The 19,177-nt window shown below is 48.1% G+C and overlaps 1 protein-coding gene and 1 non-coding gene across 2 annotated transcripts in view; one reads left to right on the forward strand and one right to left on the reverse strand.

Moving 5' to 3' along the window:
* The window catches only part of LOC148671959 (uncharacterized), a 96,987-nt gene that overhangs the window by 15,546 nt on the left and 62,264 nt on the right, over positions 1–19,177 (forward strand). The window lies entirely within an intron of this gene.
* On the reverse strand, positions 5,920–5,991 carry trnae-cuc (transfer RNA glutamic acid (anticodon CUC)). The gene has a single exon. It is a non-coding gene; the product is annotated as a tRNA-Glu (tRNA).

Here is a 19,177-nt window from a genome sequence, read left to right on the forward strand (position 1 = left end):
TATGGAAATGTAATAGAACGCAGACTTATTGGTCTATATTTACTTGATTTCAGTTTTTTATAGATGGGCAGTACAGTAGCCATTTTCCAGTACATAGCTCCCCTCTGCAGTATTTCCCTTAAGGCGTTTTACTTGCACACGTTATTAAAAATGGGAAATAATTCTGTCCTCTTAACATTGTGAAAACAGTGCAATTATAGTGGTGTATATTTTTATTATGCCATGTAGTGATAGTTCCTGCTCTTCTGTTTTAACAACCTGGTAAATAATTGCTGTGCTGTGTTCGCCATGTTGTTGTAGGAATAGACCAGCCTGAGAGCTGTACGGTGTTCCACTCGTGCTTCAGCATCTGTGGTCTGGTGTGCCCAGATCGTATAGTAATACTGAACCCAGGAAGACCCTTGAGGCCAAGGAAATGCTCTTTCCACTGTTTGATGCGTCGACATGACTGGAAAACACTATGAAAATATTCAGTCTTGAGCAAGTCAGCTGTAGGAAAGGCCTTGGTTTTAAGCGACCTAGCTTAGATAACGAAGCAAAAAAATCTGACTGGTTTGTCTCCAGCAAAGCTCTCTGCAAACGTTTGCCCTTTGAAAGCAGCTGAAGGTTTTGGGTTGCGTTTTTCAGGCCTTTATAAAGAAAAGACGCAGTAGGTGAAACTGCTGGGTAGTCAAGTGTGGAATGAATGTGGTGGATGGGTAAAGGACCTGAGACCTGGAGTCTTCTGTCCATAAGAGGAGCAGGTACTATAGTCTGAGGGAAAGGGGAATTCAGAATCCTTACCTGTTCAGTTCTCCGCCCATTTTTTGGAGTAGATCTTGAACACAATCCCAAGAACTTCACAGTTCACAGCAAATGGTGTCCTGATGCTCTTCCCGCGGGTCTCGGAGGAGAGGAGGCGGCCGGGAGGAACTCTTGTAGTGGCTCAGTCGAAGGTGCAGCGTGTTCTGAAACTGCCCTCTCAGCCATTCGTGCTGAACACACTACTGTGCCACTCTGATCACACACTGAACACAGTACTGCCCCCCTCTGATGACACGCTGATCACTGTACTGGGCCACAGTGATCAAACAGTGAACACAGCACTGTGCCACAGTGATCACACACTGAACACTGTACTATGCCACTGTGATCACACACCGAACACTGTACTATGCCACTGTGATCACACACCGAACAAACTACTGTCCCCCTGGGATCACACACCGAACACACTACTGTCCCCCTGGGATGACACACCGAACACACTACTGTCCCCCTGGGATCACACACCGAACACACTACTGTGCCACTGTGATTACTCACTGAACACAGTACTGTCCCCCTCTGATGACAGTACTGTCCCACTGTGACAACACGCTAAACACAGTTCTGTCCCACTGTGTCTGTATGAACCCGTCTCTCTCAGTGCAGTGTTCATGTACTGGAGTGTCCAGTAAGTGTGTCTGTATGAACCCCTCTCTCAGTGCAGTGTTCATGTACTGGAGTGTCCAGTCAGTGTGTCTGTATGAACCCCTCTCTCTCTCAGTGCAGTGTTCATGTACTGGAGTGTCCAGTAAGTGTGTGTGTATGAACCCCTCTCTCTCTCAGTGCAGTGTTCATGTACTGGAGTGTCCAGTCAGTGTGTGTGTATGAACCCCCCTCTCTCTCAGTGCAGTGCTCATGTACTGGAGTGTCCAGTCAGTGTGTGTGTATGAACCCCTCTCTCTCTCAGTGCAGTGTTCATGTACTGGAGTGTCCAGTCAGTGTGTGTGTATGAACCCCCCTCTCTCTCAGTGCAGTGTTCATGTACTGGAGTGTCCAGTCAGTGTGTCTGTATGAACCCCTCTCTCTCTCTCTGTGTTTCTCGCGAGACTGAGTGAGTGAGTGGGCGGAGCTTCGGTGGGTTTGATCGTGTGGCAGTGTTTCTTCACTGGTTTTGTGTTTTTCTGTCTTTTTTGGGGAAAAGCGGGGTTTATTTTCTCATCATGGCCGGTTCTGGAGGCTCTGATCCTCCAGACCTCTCCTTTGAGAAACTAACTTGACGCCACGGTGTGAAAATCTCCCCTGCGGAGTTCTGTCCGCTTGAGAGGTGCGTTCTTGCGGTCGGGGAGGTCGTGGGCTGCAGGAACATCAGGTCCGCTTCCCGCATGAGTGGAGGGATAGTCATTTTCCTGCAGTCTACCGATCTGGCAAACACCCTGGTGGAGAAGGGAGTCGTCCTGGACGGCACCTTCAACCCGGTCCTGCCTTTCGCGTCCCCGGCTCAAAAGATCACCTTCTCCAACGTGCCTCTGTTCATGAGGAACGAGCTGCTGGAGAGGGAGCTGTCCCGGTACGGACAGGTGGTCTCTCCGATCAGGACAGGTCTACGTCTTCTTAAAAAACCCCACAGAAGAGATCAATGTGGCCCTTAAATTTCGGATTGACAGCTGTGACTACGTTGTATTCATGACATCGGAAGTGCTTCAGGTGCGGGAGCGAGGGGCATGTGGTGAAGAACTGCCCGGAGATGGAGGGAGCGGAGCAGCGCAGGGAGGCAGCGGTGGAGTGGGCGTGTGACACGCTGGGACTAAACTCACGGCAGTGTGTAGACAGGTATCTTAGTCAGCTAGCTGGTGTTGGGGGGAAATGTCTGTACTGACTAGTCGTAACATCTAGACACCAGGCCCAGCTGTCCGCGCTCCCTGACACTCCCTGGAGGGCTCGTCTGGGAGTGCCGGATGACGTCCGGCCTGCCTGGGGTAGCCTCTACAGATTTCCCCTCAACAAGAGGACTGGTGATCTGCAATGGAGGGTCCTGCACACCATCCTGGGGGTCAACTCGTTTGTGTCGGTTCTGGACCCGGCGGTGTCTGACGCCTGTCCCTTCTGCGCTCAGAGGGAGACGGTGTTCCACTGCTACAGCGCCTGCCCCCGCCTGTCGCCCATGTTTGCCGTACTGATCCGGCTCTTCACCAACCTTGGCCTGGCCTTCAACGATGTTATTTTCGTGTTTGGGGTGGGTCATACAAAAAAACGGAAAAACTCAGACCCTCCTCGCTAATTTTCTGCTGGGCCAGGCCAAACTCGCCATCTACAAAACTCGAAAAAATAAGATCTCTGGTTCCGGGTCTGTAGACTTGGTGAGGATGTTTGAAGGGTTGGTGAAGAGCAGGATATCGTTAGAATTTTTGTTTGATAAATCTCATAATGACCTCGGAACCCCATGTGTCTGTGTCCCCAGGGGAAGTTTACCACAGCCAGCGATACGTGTGTGTGTGGAGGGGTGACCCCATGTGTCTGTGTCCCCAGGGGAAGTTCACCACGGCCAGCGATGTGTGGGCGTTCGGGGTGACCCTCTGGGAGATGCTGAGGCTGTGTAAGGAGCAGCCCTACGCCTCCATGACAGACGAGCTGGTGATCGAGAACGCTGGAGAGTTCTTCAGAGACCGGGGCAAGCAGGTAACAGCCACACCTGTCCAGGAGTACCTGTACCTGTCTCTCTCTCATATCCTGCAGGCTGACCTGTCTCTCTCTAGTTCCAGGTGTACCTGTCGTACAGACTCACCCGTCTCTCTCCTATCTCCTGTCCTGCAGGCTCACCCGTCTCTCTGCTCTCTCCTGTCCCCAGGTGTACCTGTCCCGGCCGGAGGTGTGTCCGCAGGGCCTGTACGAGCTGATGCTGAGCTGCTGGAGCCGGGAGTCCAGGGAGCGGCCGTCCTTCCCAGCAATCCAGCGCTTCCTGCTGGAGGACGCCATGAACATCGTGCAGCAGGAGCGGCTGAGCCTCTTGTGCGCCCCCTGGTGGCGTTCAATTCACTGTGACTGTCCCTGCTCAGTATCTCCATGTGATCGATCACTCCTGATCCATTCACTGTGACTGGCCCTGGTCAGTATCTCCATGTGATCGATCGCTCCTGATCCATTCACTGTGACTGTCCCTGCTCAGTATCTCCATGTGATCGATCGCTCCTGATCCATTCACTGTGACTGGTCCAGGTCAGTACACTGTCCAGTCCTGTTAGACCAGGAGAACAGGTAACGGCTCCTCGTCTCTGCCCCCCGGTGTGCAGGAGAGACGCAACGTATTTTTTTCCTTCTTCGCCGACTACTAATGTTGTACATAGCGTACGGGACAGATTGTTACACTAATATATGGAGACGTTGGTGCGTTCCCCGTCTGCGGTCCTCGCGCTGCCTCTGGGAGGTGCTGGCGTGTCGAAGGCTCTCGGGTTCGTTTGGTTCTTGTCGAGAATCTTTTTGTAGAAGTTTTAATAAAGTAACATTTTCGGATAACTGGGTGTCCTGTTCTGCTTTCTGCATCCCGAGTGATCGACTGCCCCTGCTGCTGACTGGAAGTCATCAGTTAAAGGGTATCGGCTTCAACAACAGGGCTGTGCGGCTTGTTCCCCACCCCCGCACCTCTGTGTACAGTAGAGCCTCCTGTCCTGACTGGGGAGCTCACCCAGCTGTGTCTGGAGAGAAGCCAGGGTATCAGCTTGTTCCCCCCTCCCACCCCTCTCTGTGTACAGCAGTGCCTCCGGTATCAGCTTCAACACTGGCTGGGTACAGAGAAGGGAGAGCTGGCGAGGAGCGTGGCTCTAATTCCTATGGGAATTTATGAGAGACTTGTTTTCTATCTTCTGTGAGAGAGCACAATCACTAGGCATCTAAAACTGTACAACTCCAAGGTTTAGAAAACGTTTTTACAGAAGCTATCCAGACAGTTTGGGGTCATGCGTTCGTTTGATCCAGCTGGGGATTCTGTATGACCCTGACACACTGATTCCAGGTGAGAGATTCACACTGAGGTGACCTGTCTCCAGCTGTATGACCCTGACAGACACACTGATTCCAGGTGAGAGATTCACACTGAGGTGACCTGTCTCCAGCTGTATGACCCTGACAGACATACTGATTTCAGGTGAGAGACTCACACTGAGGTGACCTGTCTCCAGCTGTATGACCCTGACAGACATACTGATTTCAGGTGAGAGACTCACACTGAGGTGACCTGTCTCCAGCTGTACGACCCTGACAGACACACTGATTCCAGGTGAGAGACTCAGACTCAGAGAGACTCAAACTCCATCTGGCTCCAGTCTGGTGGCGTGTCGTCCCCTAGCGTTAACCCACAGTGGACACTCCATCTGGCTCCAGTCTGGTGCAGTGTCGTCCCCTAGCGTTAACCCACAGTGGACACTCCATCTGGCTCCAGTCTGGTGCAGTGTCGTCCCCTAGCGTTAACCCACAGTGGACACTCCATCTGGCTCCAGTCTGGTGGCGTGGCGTCCCCTAGCGTTAACCCACAGTGGACACTCCATCTGGCTCCAGTGTGGTGCAGTGTCGTCCCCTAGCTTTAACCCACAGTGGAAACTCCATATGGCTCCAGTCTGGTGCAGTGTCGTCCCCTAGCGTTAACCCACAGTGGACACTCCATCTGGCTCCAGTCTGGTGGCGTGGCGTCCCCTAGCGTTAACCCACAGTGGACACTCCATCTGGCTCCAGTCTGGTGCAGTGTCGTCCCCTAGCGTTAACCCACAGTGGACACTCCATCTGGCTCCAGTCTGGTGCAGTGTCGTCCCCTAGCGTTAACCCACAGTGGACACTCCGACAGGCTCCCATCGCTCTGGCCGGCGTTTGGTTTTCATCCTCGTTGTTTCAGTCGTGACAAAAGGACCAGAAGAACTGGACGCTTGCACTGAAGCCCGATCCCACTGAAACTGCTCCGAGTTCCTCATTCTTATCACTCGCTATTAAATCCCGCTAGTTAACTCCATGTGGCTGTTGGGTGCAGCCCTCTGCGTCCCTGGAGCAGCTGGGGTTAAGGGCCTTGCTCAGGGGCCCAACTGAGTCAGATTCCTCTGCCGGCTGCGGGATTTGAACCGGCAACCTTCCAGCCACAGGAGCAGATCCTGAGCCACAGAGCCATCGCTCCGCCCCAGAAGAGGATTGACATTCCCTGACCGGGAATCGAACCCAGGCCGCGGCGGTGAGAGTGCCGAATCCTGACCCCTAGACCACCAGGGACGCTACAGCGACACTTGACCACATAGCTGAAAGATCACTCCCTGTAGCGCGACAAGCTTGCAAAGCCCCATGAACACCTTTTCTATCTCTTGTCTCCCCGCAAGAATCACATTATAGGACGCCGAGACGCTGCAGAAAGACATCGACGGGCGTCCTCAGCCGAACACAGATTTCCAGATCATTGCGTCCGACTCCACAGAGGACAAGGCGTCTGCTCTTAATGTGGAGGCGAGCTTCAATCTACGACGAGGTCAACATCGGATCTTCCGTTTACCTCTTCGAAAGGGGGGCTCTGGCCAGCAAGCACTTCGAGCTGCCTTCCCAGCCAGGGGTACCGGCCATGCTGACAACTCTGCAAGACTCCGTCCAGCTGGCGAGATAGTGAGGTATCGGGTATCTGAGACGATGTGGGAGTACGAAGTGGTCAAGGTCATGAAAACAGTCAAAGAACTCAAGGACAACTTTGTGAAGGCTTCCGGCAAGTTCATGTCGCCGAAGGAGATGCTCGAGAAAAACAAAATTTACTTCGAGACGATCGAGGACCGGATCATGCAGCTGATCAGGCTGTCCTCCAACTGCCTGGCGTGGCTGGAAAAGATCGCCCTGAAGCCCAACGCTCTGTCCACGGCTGCCTACATCGAGCTGCTCATCCGCAACGAGAAAGAGGAGGCCCGCATCGCCGAGCTGCGCAAGATGAAACAGCACGTTCCACACCGCCCGAGAACTCCTGCAGGACACTGAACACGTTCCACACCGCCCGACAACTCCTGCAGGACACTGAACACGTTCCACACCGCCCGACAACTCCTGCAGGACACTGAACACGTTCCACACCGCCCAACAACTCCTGCAGGACACTGAACACGTTCCACACCGCCCGACAACTCCTGCAGGGCACTGAACACGTTCCACACCGCCCGAGAACTCCTGCAGGACACTGAACACGTTCCACACCGCCCGAGAACTCCAGCAGGAAACTTCATCTTGCGTTAAATCTCGAATAATGTTCGGGTTTCGTAAAATAACTGTTCCTAATAGTTCAACTGAAATAAAATATTAACTTAGTTCTACTCAATCCCTTAGTTTTAAAATCTACAAAAATCATTTTAAATTCTCTAAATTTAAAGCTTTCCTTCCACCAGACCTCCAGCCAGACTGATGTTGGCCTCTCTCTCATGCTGTCGGGATAAAGCTGCCTTTCAAATCAATCAGCATCCTGCTATGATTGAGATAATTTCATGTCCACAGGGGAAAGTGTGGTTATAGATTATAAAGACCGCAGGACACCTCAGGGTTTGCAGACACAACGGTCAGACGAGAGAAGGCGTCTCTGCCTTTCCTGACCACATCTCCTCAGCAGAAGATCTGAACACAGATCAAACGCTTCTAAGGAACAGTTCTCAACACGTCAGTGTGAATTTCAAATTGCATTTCAATGTTTTCTGTCTGGCGTCTGTACTTGGTAGATCCATACGCCGGTGAAAAATTAAAAATACCTTTCCTCTGAGTGACCTGTCGTGCTCTATTTCTGGGTGACCTTGGACATCATCCATCTCTAACGAACGGTGTTGACTTCTGACGATTCTTGTGCACTCTCTCTCACCTGTATATAAAAGCACACTTCAGTCACCTGCAGGCGCGAGGCCCTGCTGACGAGAGACGCTCTGGTCCTCAGGTACGGGGCTGTGAAAGAGCGAGAGGCTGGAAGTGGGGCCTGCTCCTCCTCTCTCTCTCCCCCGTGTGCGCTCACAGGGTCGGTCTCTCTGAACGTGCCGAAGACGGGCAGAACTCAACACCCCTGCCTGGATGACGAGAGGAATAACAGGCGATCAAAACACTTAAGGACACCGACCGACTGACCTTGCCGAGAGCGTTCATGAGGTTTCAGACCGAAGTTCGGGAGGAAGGTGAGAGCCGCCGCTCGCCTGCGCTCGTCAGTCTCACACTCAGCACATCTCACACTCCTTCACCCAGCATCTCAATCCTCTCCAGCGCACTCTTTACAGTCCAGCTGCACCACGGAGAGGAGACCCAGGAACGCCTGAGGGGCGACGGAGAGGAATCCACTGTCACACACAGCAGTGACACGGGCACACGCAGTCACATGGGGACACCACAAGGGAACTCACAGCAGATGATCGCTCGATGGCATCGCAGCCGAAACACGGGGTCGAGCCCAGAGAATTTCACAAGGCACTCAAAGCCAATCAATCTCTCTCTTTTCTTGAGATCACATGTTAATGGAGGTTCCAGGAGAGAACATCAGAGCAGGAACAGGATACCCCCGTCCCCACAGTGTGACTGTTCCCGCCAGAGCCCACAGACCACACTCATTCCCCAGCACAAGTCCTGAACTGGAAGACAAGAACCGGGGCAAACCAGTAAGTTACTGCTGATCACTACTTAAACTTCAAGGTTTAACGGACAACCTGCAGATCTCCTGTTTTCAGTTTTTATATAGTTTTTGTGAGTCACACATCCAGTACACCCTTTCATAACGCATCTGTACGCCCTGTTCTTGCATTTCTTTGGTTTAGTTTCTGCTCACTTCCCCTGGAGTGAAACACGCCTCCGAAATAAGTGTTTATAAAACTTTCATTTCTCTTTACCTGAACTCAAATAAACCTGCAAGAACACGTCATCATACAGAGCTTCAGCACAGCGTATTTCCTGTCACTTATTTTTATACCATATTACTGTATTTGAGGTGTCATCTGAACCGAAGCAAACCTCGAAAACACGTCTTTACAACATTGTTTGTCGATTTTAGCAGTGGTGATGCAAACCTCCAATATAGACGGTTTGAAAACGTTGTCTCTGTTCAGCTGAAGTGCAGCAAATGTGTGAATCGGTTTTTTGTTCATTTATTGATCTAACTGTTTCTATCAGCCCTGGATCTGACATGAGCCGCAGCGAAACCGGAGCCACTTCGACACACCGGTATCCTACAATTTCATTAAAAAAAACACTTGATATTTACTTCAGGAGGAGGAAATATAAATATCAGCTAAACAAGCCGGCTAGTCAAAGAAACAGCACATTTAAACCTACAAAACTACAATTTCACTCAAAATGTCAGACGCCAACTGAAATTAAAGTGGCCTTTGAGATCACTTCAGTGAGCTCAATAATAAACTTTTACACCAACAGACCCACAATTTCACCACAAACACATGGAGCTTGTGTCTGTGAAGGTGAAGTGTGAGACGATTCTGTCATCAGGAGGGAGGGCCACAGCAGTACAGCAGAGAGAGCCATCACTGTTACCCACATACTCTCACACCGGTCCCATGTAGAACTGCTGTATTAAACTGTCTGGTGAAGAGACGCGTCTGAGACTTCTCACGATCAGGACAGGTCACGGTAAACATGCAGAAAGTGATGGTGAATTCTCGTTTCGCCTTTCTCTTATTTACTCATTGTCAAACATACCAGTCTGTGTTATTGTGCGTTTTGAAAAGTGGTTGTTGATTTCTTTAAATGTTTCATACAAAAATGCCATCTGGAGAGTAACTCATTAGATATTCCCCTTGACTGAGGATGTGTACAGTCATCCATCAGGACTGGTACATTTAAAAATGACTGGAGAGAGCACCACCTATAGGCGAAAGGCCAGATCACAGCAGCAACGTGTGAACAATAAGACTTTTACACCCAAAAACCACAATATCTCCACAACCCCATAAGCACAATGATAAAGACACTTTTACACAATTTCACCTCAAACACCCCGAGCTCAATGATAGACACTTTTACACAATTTCACCACAAACCCCCCGAGCTCAATGATAAAATAAATTTTTACACAATTTCACCACAAACACCGCAAGCTCGATGATAAAAATACACTTTTGCACAATCTCACAACAAAGCCCCCGAGTTCAAAGATAGACACTTTTACACAATTTCACCTCAAAACCCCCGAGCACAGTGATAAAACGACACTTTTACACAATTTCACCACAAACACCGCGAGCTCAATGATAAAAAGACATTTTTACACAATTTTACGTGAAACCCCCCGAGCACAATGATAGACACTTTTACACGATTTCACCTCAAACACCGTGAGCTCAATAATAAAGACACTTTTACACAATTTCACCACAAACCCCCCGAGCACAGTGATAAAACGACACTTTTACACAATTTCACCACAAACACCCTGAGCTCAATGATAAAAAGACACTTTTACACAATTTTACCTGAAACCCACCGAGCTAAAAGATAAAGACACTGTTACACAATTTTACCTCAAACCCCCCCGAGCTCAATGATAAAAAGACACTATTACACAATTTTACCTGAAACACCACGAGCTGAATGATAAAAACACACTCTTATATCACCACTTACCTTGGTGGTGGTGGAGGGGAGTCCTCAATCTGTAAAGTACGTAGAGTGGAGTGTCCAGAAAAGCACTATATAAGTGTAAGCAATTATTATTATTATTATTGAGCTATATAAGCAATTATTAATATTACACAATTTATTCCAAACACCCCGAGCTCAATGATAAAGAAACTTTTACACAGTGTTACCTCAAACCCATCGAGCTCGAAGATAAAAAGACACTTTTAAACAATTTAATCAAAAACCCCCCGAGCTCAATGATAGACACTTTTACACAATCTCACCACAAAGCCCCCGAGCTCAATGATAGACACTTTTACACAATTTCACCACAAACCCCCCGAGCACAATGATAAAAAGACACTTTTACACAATTTCACCTCAAACCCCCCGAACTCAATGATAGACACTTTTACACAATTTCACAACAAAGCCCCCGAGCTCAATGATAAAAATACACATTTGCACAATTTCACCACAAACCCCCCGAGCACAATGATAAAAAGACATTTTTACACAACTATACCACAAACACCGCGAGCTCAATGATAGACACTTTTTCACAATTTCACCACAACCCCTCCGAGCACAATGAAAAGACACTTTTTCACAATTTCACCTCAAACCCCCAGAGCTCAATGACAGACACTTTTACACAATTTCACCACAAATAGCCCGAGCTGAATGATAAAAAGACATTTTCACAAATTCACCACAAACACCCAAAGCTCAATGATAAAAAGACACTTTTAAACAATTTAATCAAAAACCCCCCGAGCTCAATGATAGACACTTTTTCACAATTTCACCACAACCCCCCCGAGCACAATGAAAAAAGACACTTTTACACAATTTCACCACAACCCCCTCGAGCTCAATGATAAAAAGACACTTTTACACAATTTCACCAAAAACCCCCTGAGCTCAATGATTAAACGATTTTTGCACAATTTTATCTTCAACACGCACATCACATTCTCTCCACTGCACATATCATTTCCATACCTCCTCCCTCCTCATCCAACTTCTCTGGTTCCCTTCTCTCCAGCTTCTCTCTTCTTGACTCAGCATCCCTCAACAAACTAGTTACACGCATGAAACCCACCACATCTATTTTAGATCCCAGTCCTGTTCTTCTTTCTGTCCCATTGTCCTCAATATTATATATGAATCCATGAGCATTGGTGTTATACCAACGGTCCTCAAAACTGCTGCCATTACCCCCGTGCTAAAAAAGCCTAACATGGCTCTCGACAATATTAATTTTCACCCCATCTCCAACTGACCCTTTCTTCCTAAAAGTCTAGAACGTGCTGTCACACTCCAGTTACATCACCACCGATCATCTAATAGCTTCTGATTCTGGTTCTCACTCTATACTCATCCTTCTTGATCTCAGTGCTGCCTTTGACACTGTTGACCATGACATCTTACTTTCTCGTCCTGAGACTGTGTCTGGAGTTTCTGACACTGCCCTCAAATGGTTCAAATCTTACCTCACCGATCGCTGTCACTTTGTCTCTCTCAATGGGTACAGGTCTAAAATTGGTCTTGTCAAGTCTGGTGTTCCTCAGGGCTCAATACGGGGCCCCTTGCTCTTCAGCATTTACATGTTCCTACTTGGTCAGCTTTTAAGATCACATGGCCTCAGCTTTCATTTTTACGCTGATGATACTCAACTATCCATCCATACCAAACCTGACACTGATGTGGCTGTCTCTATTCTATCTAATTGCATCTCTGACGTAAAAAGTTGGATGACTCAAAGCGTCCTTCATCTTAACTGCGACAAGACTGGTCATGCTTATTGGCACCCCCCATCAACTTCGTAAAGCCAGTCCTGTAACCCTGTCTGTAGATGGCTCTGTACTTGAGCTTCAATCGAAATTGAAAACCTTGGAGTTATATTCGATTCTGGCTTAGCATTCGACCCACATGTGCAGCATATCGTCAAAACGTTTTTTTTTTTCCACCTTAGAAATATCGCTAGACTACCCCCTATGCTATCACTAACTGTGGCTGAAAAGCTGATCAACACATTTGTATTCTCTCAAATTGACTACTGTAATGCTCTACCTGCAGGGGTATCAAAATCTACTCTGAACAAACTGCAGTCTGTCCAAACCTCAGCAGCCAGAATCCTGACCAGATCTGGTGCAAGTGACCACATCACTCCTATCCTGGAGTCCCTGCACTGGCATCCAGTTAAATTCTGTGTGGACTTTAAAATCCTCATGCTCACCTGTAAGGCTCTGCATGGCTTGGCACCTCAGTACCTGTCTGAACTATTATCGCCCTACTCTCCACCTCACAACCTTCGCTCTGCTAACTCTGCTCTCCTTACTGTCCCCCAAGCCCCTCTACATTCTTGGGGTGACAGGACCTTCTCCTGTTCTGCCCCCAAGCTCTGGAACTCTCTTCCCAAGGATATCGGAGAGTCACCTTCTCTAAACTCCTTCAGATCCAGACTCCAAACCCTCTTCTTCAGAAAAGTCTTTACTGAACTGGTTCCATTCTTCACCCCTCTGCTCTTCTTAGTACCACCTTCCAAAGTCTCCTCTGTGTATTGTAATTGTGTTTTATCTTGTGTATTCTTCTTATTTATTATTGTCATCCTGTAAAGAGCTTTGAGAAGCCACCTTTAGAGGGATTATAAAAGAAAGTTTAACACCCCGAGCTCAATGATAAAGACAATTTTTACACAATTTCACCTCAAACCCATCGAGCTCAATGATAAAAAGACATGTTTACAATGATAAACCGACATTTTACAGTTTCACCACAAACCCGTCAAGCTCAATGATAAAAAGACACTTTTACACAATTTGTCCTCAAACCCGTCGAGCTCAATGATAAAAAGACTTTTTACACAATTTGTCCTCAAACCCGTCGAGCTCAATGATAAAAAGACTTTTTACACAATTTGTCCTCAAACCCGTCGAGCTCAATGATAAAAAGACTTTTTACACAATTTGTCCTCAAACCCGTCGAGCTCAATGATAAAAAGACTTTTTACACAATTTGTCCTCAAACCCGTCGAGCTCAATGATAAAAAGACTTTTTACACAATTTGTCCTCAAACCCGTCGAGCTCAATGATAAAAAGACTTTTTTACACAATTTGTCCTCAAACCCGTCGAGCTCAATGATAAAAAGACTTTTTACACAATTTGTCCTCAAACCCGTCGAGCTCAATGATAAAAAGACACTTTTACACAATTTCACCACAAACCCTCCAAGCTCAATGATAAAAAGACACTTTTACACAATTTCACCTCAAACCCGTCACACTTACAAAAAAAAAAGACACTTACCTCGGTGTTGGTGGAGGGGAGTCCTCGTATCCTGTAAAGCGCGTTGAGTGGAGTGTCCAGAAAGCCGCTATATACAGATTCAGCCACGGAAATCATTACGTCATACCGCGGTACGTGATTGGCCGGCCAAAATGACCGACAGGGGCGCTCGTGGTGCGTTGGTCGGTCGTGGAAAGATTTCATCATTTGATCTCTTTACTGTGCACATTTTAAGCTGCTTAGTATTGAATATTTATATGGAATTTTACCACTAAAGGGAAATTTTAGTAGTTGAGCATAAAAGGAAGAGGAGCATAACGCATCTGAAGGTCATAAACGATATTTATTTAGGAACAAACATTATGTCACAGTATTTTAAAGAAAAAATACACACCAGTCTTCCATTTCTCCCTGAACATTTTAAGCACCAAAGTCTTACATGTGGTTATTTCAGAAACCGGCCCACACCACACAACCGCCGGCCCACCTCGGCGTGATCGGCGTGACCTCAAACCCGTCGAGCTCAATGATAAACCGACACTTTTGACACAATTTTACCTCAAACCCGTAGAGCTCAATGATAAACCGACACTTTTACCTCAAACCCGTAGAGCTCAATGATAAACCGACACTTTTACACAATTTTACCTCAAACCCGTCGAGCTCAATGATAAACAGACACTTTTGACCCAATTTTACCTCAAACCCGTCGAGCTCAATGATAAACCGACACTTTTGACACAATTTTACCTCAAACCCGTAGAGCTCAATGATAAACCGACACTTTTGACACAATTTTACCTCAAACCCGTCGAGCTCAATGATAAACCGACACTTTTGACACAATTTTACCTCAAACCCGTCGAGCTCAATGATAAAGACACACTTTTACACAATTTCACCACAGACATTTTCTCACTCCTATGACTGTTTTCTCATCAGCCTGAGGACTGAACGATTTCAATGAAGAAACGGAGGGACAAGTCGCCACTCACCGCCACAGCCCGGGAAACATCTTCCGTCTCCAACACGAACAGCAAACGTCCTCTCGGTGCGCAGAAACGTCCAGAAACGCGTTGACTTTGGACTCAGTCAAGTTTAACAGGTGTATAAACGTGCTGAAGAGCCCCAGCCTGGCGAAAATTCTGTCAGACCGATTATACTGACGCAGCATTATATTATATTAGCGTTACAACATTGATATCATATGATATTGATTACCCTGACGCAAACGCACACTTTTCCACTCCTTTGACGCCGATATCTACGTCCGTGAAGAACAAACTGCTGCTCTAGACGACATTATATTTAAAAAACACACGAATTGAGTGATAGAAACGTGTTCAAACCGCGGTTGACCTGTGGCTTCAGCTCGGTGACGCAGAGACACGGCGTCCATGAGGGTGGGAAAGAAGAAAGCTTGTATATTCTAATAAAAAGCTGACTAAAACCAATTATTAATGATAAAATAAGTTCAAACTCGGGAAACCGCGGCAGGGCAGGAGCCCTCACGGCGGGAAAGGCGGGAAGCGCGACCGTTAGGAATTCAAACTTCAAACGAGACGCGCACCTGCCCCGAGTTCTCGAGTTCTCGCAGGGACCGCCCCCCTGTCCCCTCTCAGCCAATGGGCTTCCACCACGGTGGAGTGACGTCCCGCCTCAGCCCTCTCCTCCAATGGACATAAGGGACACTCGAGTGACGCTCTCGGGAGCCCTCCTCCTCGGGCAGGGCTGTTATCAGCCCTCTGAGTGACTGACCCAGGGTTCACAAGCTGCCCAGGAGGCTCTACTGTACACAGAGAGGGGTGGGAGGGGGGAACAAGCCGATACCCTGGCTCCTCTCAGGAAACTGCTGATGAAGCCGGGATGAATTAATGACCGACTAATTAACGAGCGAGTTGAACCCTATAGGTGTCATTCCCAGCAGCGAGGTGAAGGGCTGCAAGTGATGGCACCCCATATCCCCCCTCAGAAAAATGACACCTGACCCCCCCGTCTCTGCCCACATACTGTGTGCGCTTTCAGGAACAGTGACCCAGTTCTGACCTGGCTTAAATCTGGCCGATCCAGCTCGTGGCTCCCTGGTTCGGAACCGACAGAGTGGACCGGGTCGAGACAGCAGGACCGTCAGGCTGCGCTGTTGATCTCAAATCGTCAGGAAGGATAGCACAGACACCAGTACGACCCCTAGCAGGAACACACAGACTCCACACACACAGACACCAGCACCAGCGACCCCCAGCAGGAACACACAGACTCCACACACACAGGCACCAGCGACCCCCAGCAGGAACACGCAGACTCCACACACACAGACACCAGCACCAGCGACCCCCAGCAGGAACACACAGACTCCACACACACAGACACCAGCGACCCCCAGCAGGAACACACAGACTCCACACACACAGACACCAGCACCAGCGACCCACAGCAGGAACACGCAGACTCCACACACAGACACCAGCGACCCCCAGCAGGAGCACGCAGACTCCACACTCGCTCCTCTGACACAGTTTCACTCGTTTGTCCTCTCTGCTCGGCTCAGGGGACGAGTGAGGACAGATTCAGGGAAAGAGCAGCACCGACAGTGAGTCACTGGGGAAAAGAGAGACTCTTCCTCTGAGGAGCAGGGCGGTATTGGCTTCGACAGGCTCGCTGGAGGTGCTGTGGTTCCAGTTTGCGATGTGATGAGAACAGAGATTCTTCCAGCAGTTTCAGGACTCAACCTAAAAAGTGACTTTTTAGCTGATGTGACAGAGGACCAGCCTAGAGGACCAGGTATTGAACAGAAACAGGAACGTGTGATTTTACCTCCTTCCAGCTGAAGTACAGCAGTAGAAACCTATTGTTCGCTTCTTTAGAGTGATACAGAAACGCTGTTGGAAAACAAAGGTGATTATGAGAGAAGTAGTGGAATAAAAATCGGAATCAAGCCCTGCAGGACTAAAGGGATCCTGTCTGTTGTAACAGAGCTGACTGACAGGAGCTGGTATTTCATACCAGACTGAGAGGATTATATTGGGGAGAATAACAGACAGTCAGGAGATCAAATATTGTAGGGTTACACGTTACAGGACTCCTGTCTCCTGTGGAGACACACACGTGGGGTCGTGTCAGGGCAGAAGTCCCACATTGTAAACCAGTGTAAACTGGGACTGGGACCAACCCGGATCAAGACCAGACCTGAGAGCTTCAGGACTCTCTCCCACTGGTGTCCTTTTCCCTCTCTCTGTCCTGTGTCCTAACAAACCCCACTAATCCCCCGTGTGGGAAAGAGGACCCGCTCGTCCCTCCTGTCCTGTCCCGGTGTCGCCGTCACTGGGACCGGAGCAGCCGGAGAGGAGACGCACTTCCAGAACTTTCCTTCCCGCTCGGCTCTTCCCCTCCTGAGGAAAGAGCATCTTCCCACACAAACAGCCCGTTTCTCTCGGAGACGCCCGCAGCACAGGGGGCCTTTTCCCAGGACACCAGGACTCCCCTCGTCTGCGGAAACACCCGGGAAGAGCCTCCCAGCCCACAGGAGGGGAGTCCCAGTCCTTCCCGGGATTTCCAGGACAGGAGCGGCTCCTCAGCTGGGAATAAAACCGCCCCGAGAGGAGCTCGAGCGCTCGGGCTCGGAGCGTCGCTTAGCAACCGGCGCCGCAGCGGCATCCGGAGGACGAGCCGGAAGCGGGTTTTGGCGCCAGTTCTGCTCTTTGATGATCGGCTCAGGAGAATAAAGTCGATATAAAAACATTAAAGTCCATTTCTCTCCCTCCTCTGTGGAAGCCGTGTCCGCCAGGGAGTGGAAAGAAAAAAAAACGCGCCGCGGTTTCTCGCCGTTTCGGCTTTAGATCTCGAAATTATGACTTTTCTGACTCGGAATTGCGAGATATAAAGTCCCAATGACCAGAAATAAAGTCGAGATTCTGAGATTGTAAGTCGCCGTTGCGAGATATAAAGTCCCAATGACCAGAAATAAAGTCGTGATTCTGAGATTATAAGTCGCCGTTGCGAGGTATAAAGTCCCACTGACCAGAAATAAAGTCGTGATTCTGAGATTGTAAGTCGCAGTTGCGAGATATAAAGTCCCAATGACCAGAAATAAAGTCGTGATTCTGAGATTGTAAGTCGCAGTTGCGAGATATAAAGTCCCAATGACCAGAAATAAAGTCGTGCTTCTGAGATTGTAAGTCGCCATTGCGAGATATAAAGTCCCAATGACCAGAAATAAAGTCGCGATTCTGAGATTGTAAGTCGCAGTTGCGAGATATAAAGTCCCAATGACCAGAAATAAAGTCGTGATTCTGAGATTGTAAGTCGCAGTTGCGAGATATAAAGTCCCAATGACCAGAAATAAAGTCGTGATTCTGAGATTGTAAGTCGCCGTTGCGAGATATAAAGTCCCAATGACCAGAAATAAAGTCGTGATTCTGAGATTGTAAGTCGCAGTTGCGAGATATAAAGTCCCAATGACCAGAAATAAAGTTGTGATTCTGAGATTGTAAGTCGCAGTTGCGAGATATAAAGTCCCAAAGACCAGAAATAAAGTCGTGATTCTGAGATTATAAGTCGCCGTTGCGAGATATAAAGTCCCAATGACCAGAAATAAAGTCGTGATTCTGAGATTGTAAATCGCCGTTGCGAGATATAAAGTCCCAATGACCAGAAATAAAGTCGTGATTCTGAGATTATAAGTCGCCGTTGCGAGATATAAAGTCCCAATGACCAGAAATAAAGTCGCGATTCTGAGATTGTAAATCGCCGTTGCGGGATATAAAGTCCCAATGACCAGAAATAAAGTCGTGATTCTGAGATTGTAAATCGCCGTTGCGAGATATAAAGTCCCAATGACCAGAAATAAAGTCGTGATTCTGAGATTGTAAGTCGCAGTTGCGAGATATAAAGTCCCAATGACCAGAAATAAAGTCGTGATTCTGAGATTGTAAGTCGCAGTTGCGAGATATAAAGTCCCAATGACCAGAAATAAAGTCGTGATTCTGAGATTATAAGTCGCCGTTGCGAGGTATAAAGTCCCACTGACCAGAAATAAAGTCGTGATTCTGAGATTGTAAGTCTTAGTTGCGAGATATAAAGTCCCAATGACCAGAAATAAAGTCGTGATTCTGAGATTGTAAGTCGCAGTTGCGAGATATAAAGTCCCAATGACCAGAAATAAAGTCGTGATTCTGAGATTGTAAGTCGCAGTTGCGAGATATAAAGTCCCAATGACCAGAAATAAAGTCGTGATTCTGAGATTGTAAGTCGCAGTTGCGAGATATAAAGTCCCACTGACCAGAAATAAAGTCGTGATTCTGAGATTGTAAGTCGCAGTTGCGAGATATAAAGTCCCAATGACCAGAAATAAAGTCGTGATTCTGAGATTGTAAGTCGCAGTTGCGAGATATAAAGTCCCAATGACCAGAAATAAAGTCGTGATTCTGAGATTGTAAGTCGCCGTTGCGAGATATAAAGTCCCAATGACCAGAAATAAAGTCGTGATTCTGAGATTGTAAGTCGCAGTTGCGAGATATAAAGTCCCAATGACCAGAAATAAAG

This window comes from Lepisosteus platostomus, chromosome 5 (genome assembly GCF_059453375.1).
Source record: "Lepisosteus platostomus isolate fLepPlt1 chromosome 5, fLepPlt1.hap1, whole genome shotgun sequence".
In the NCBI taxonomy this organism is placed as follows: Eukaryota; Metazoa; Chordata; class Actinopteri; order Semionotiformes; family Lepisosteidae; genus Lepisosteus; species Lepisosteus platostomus.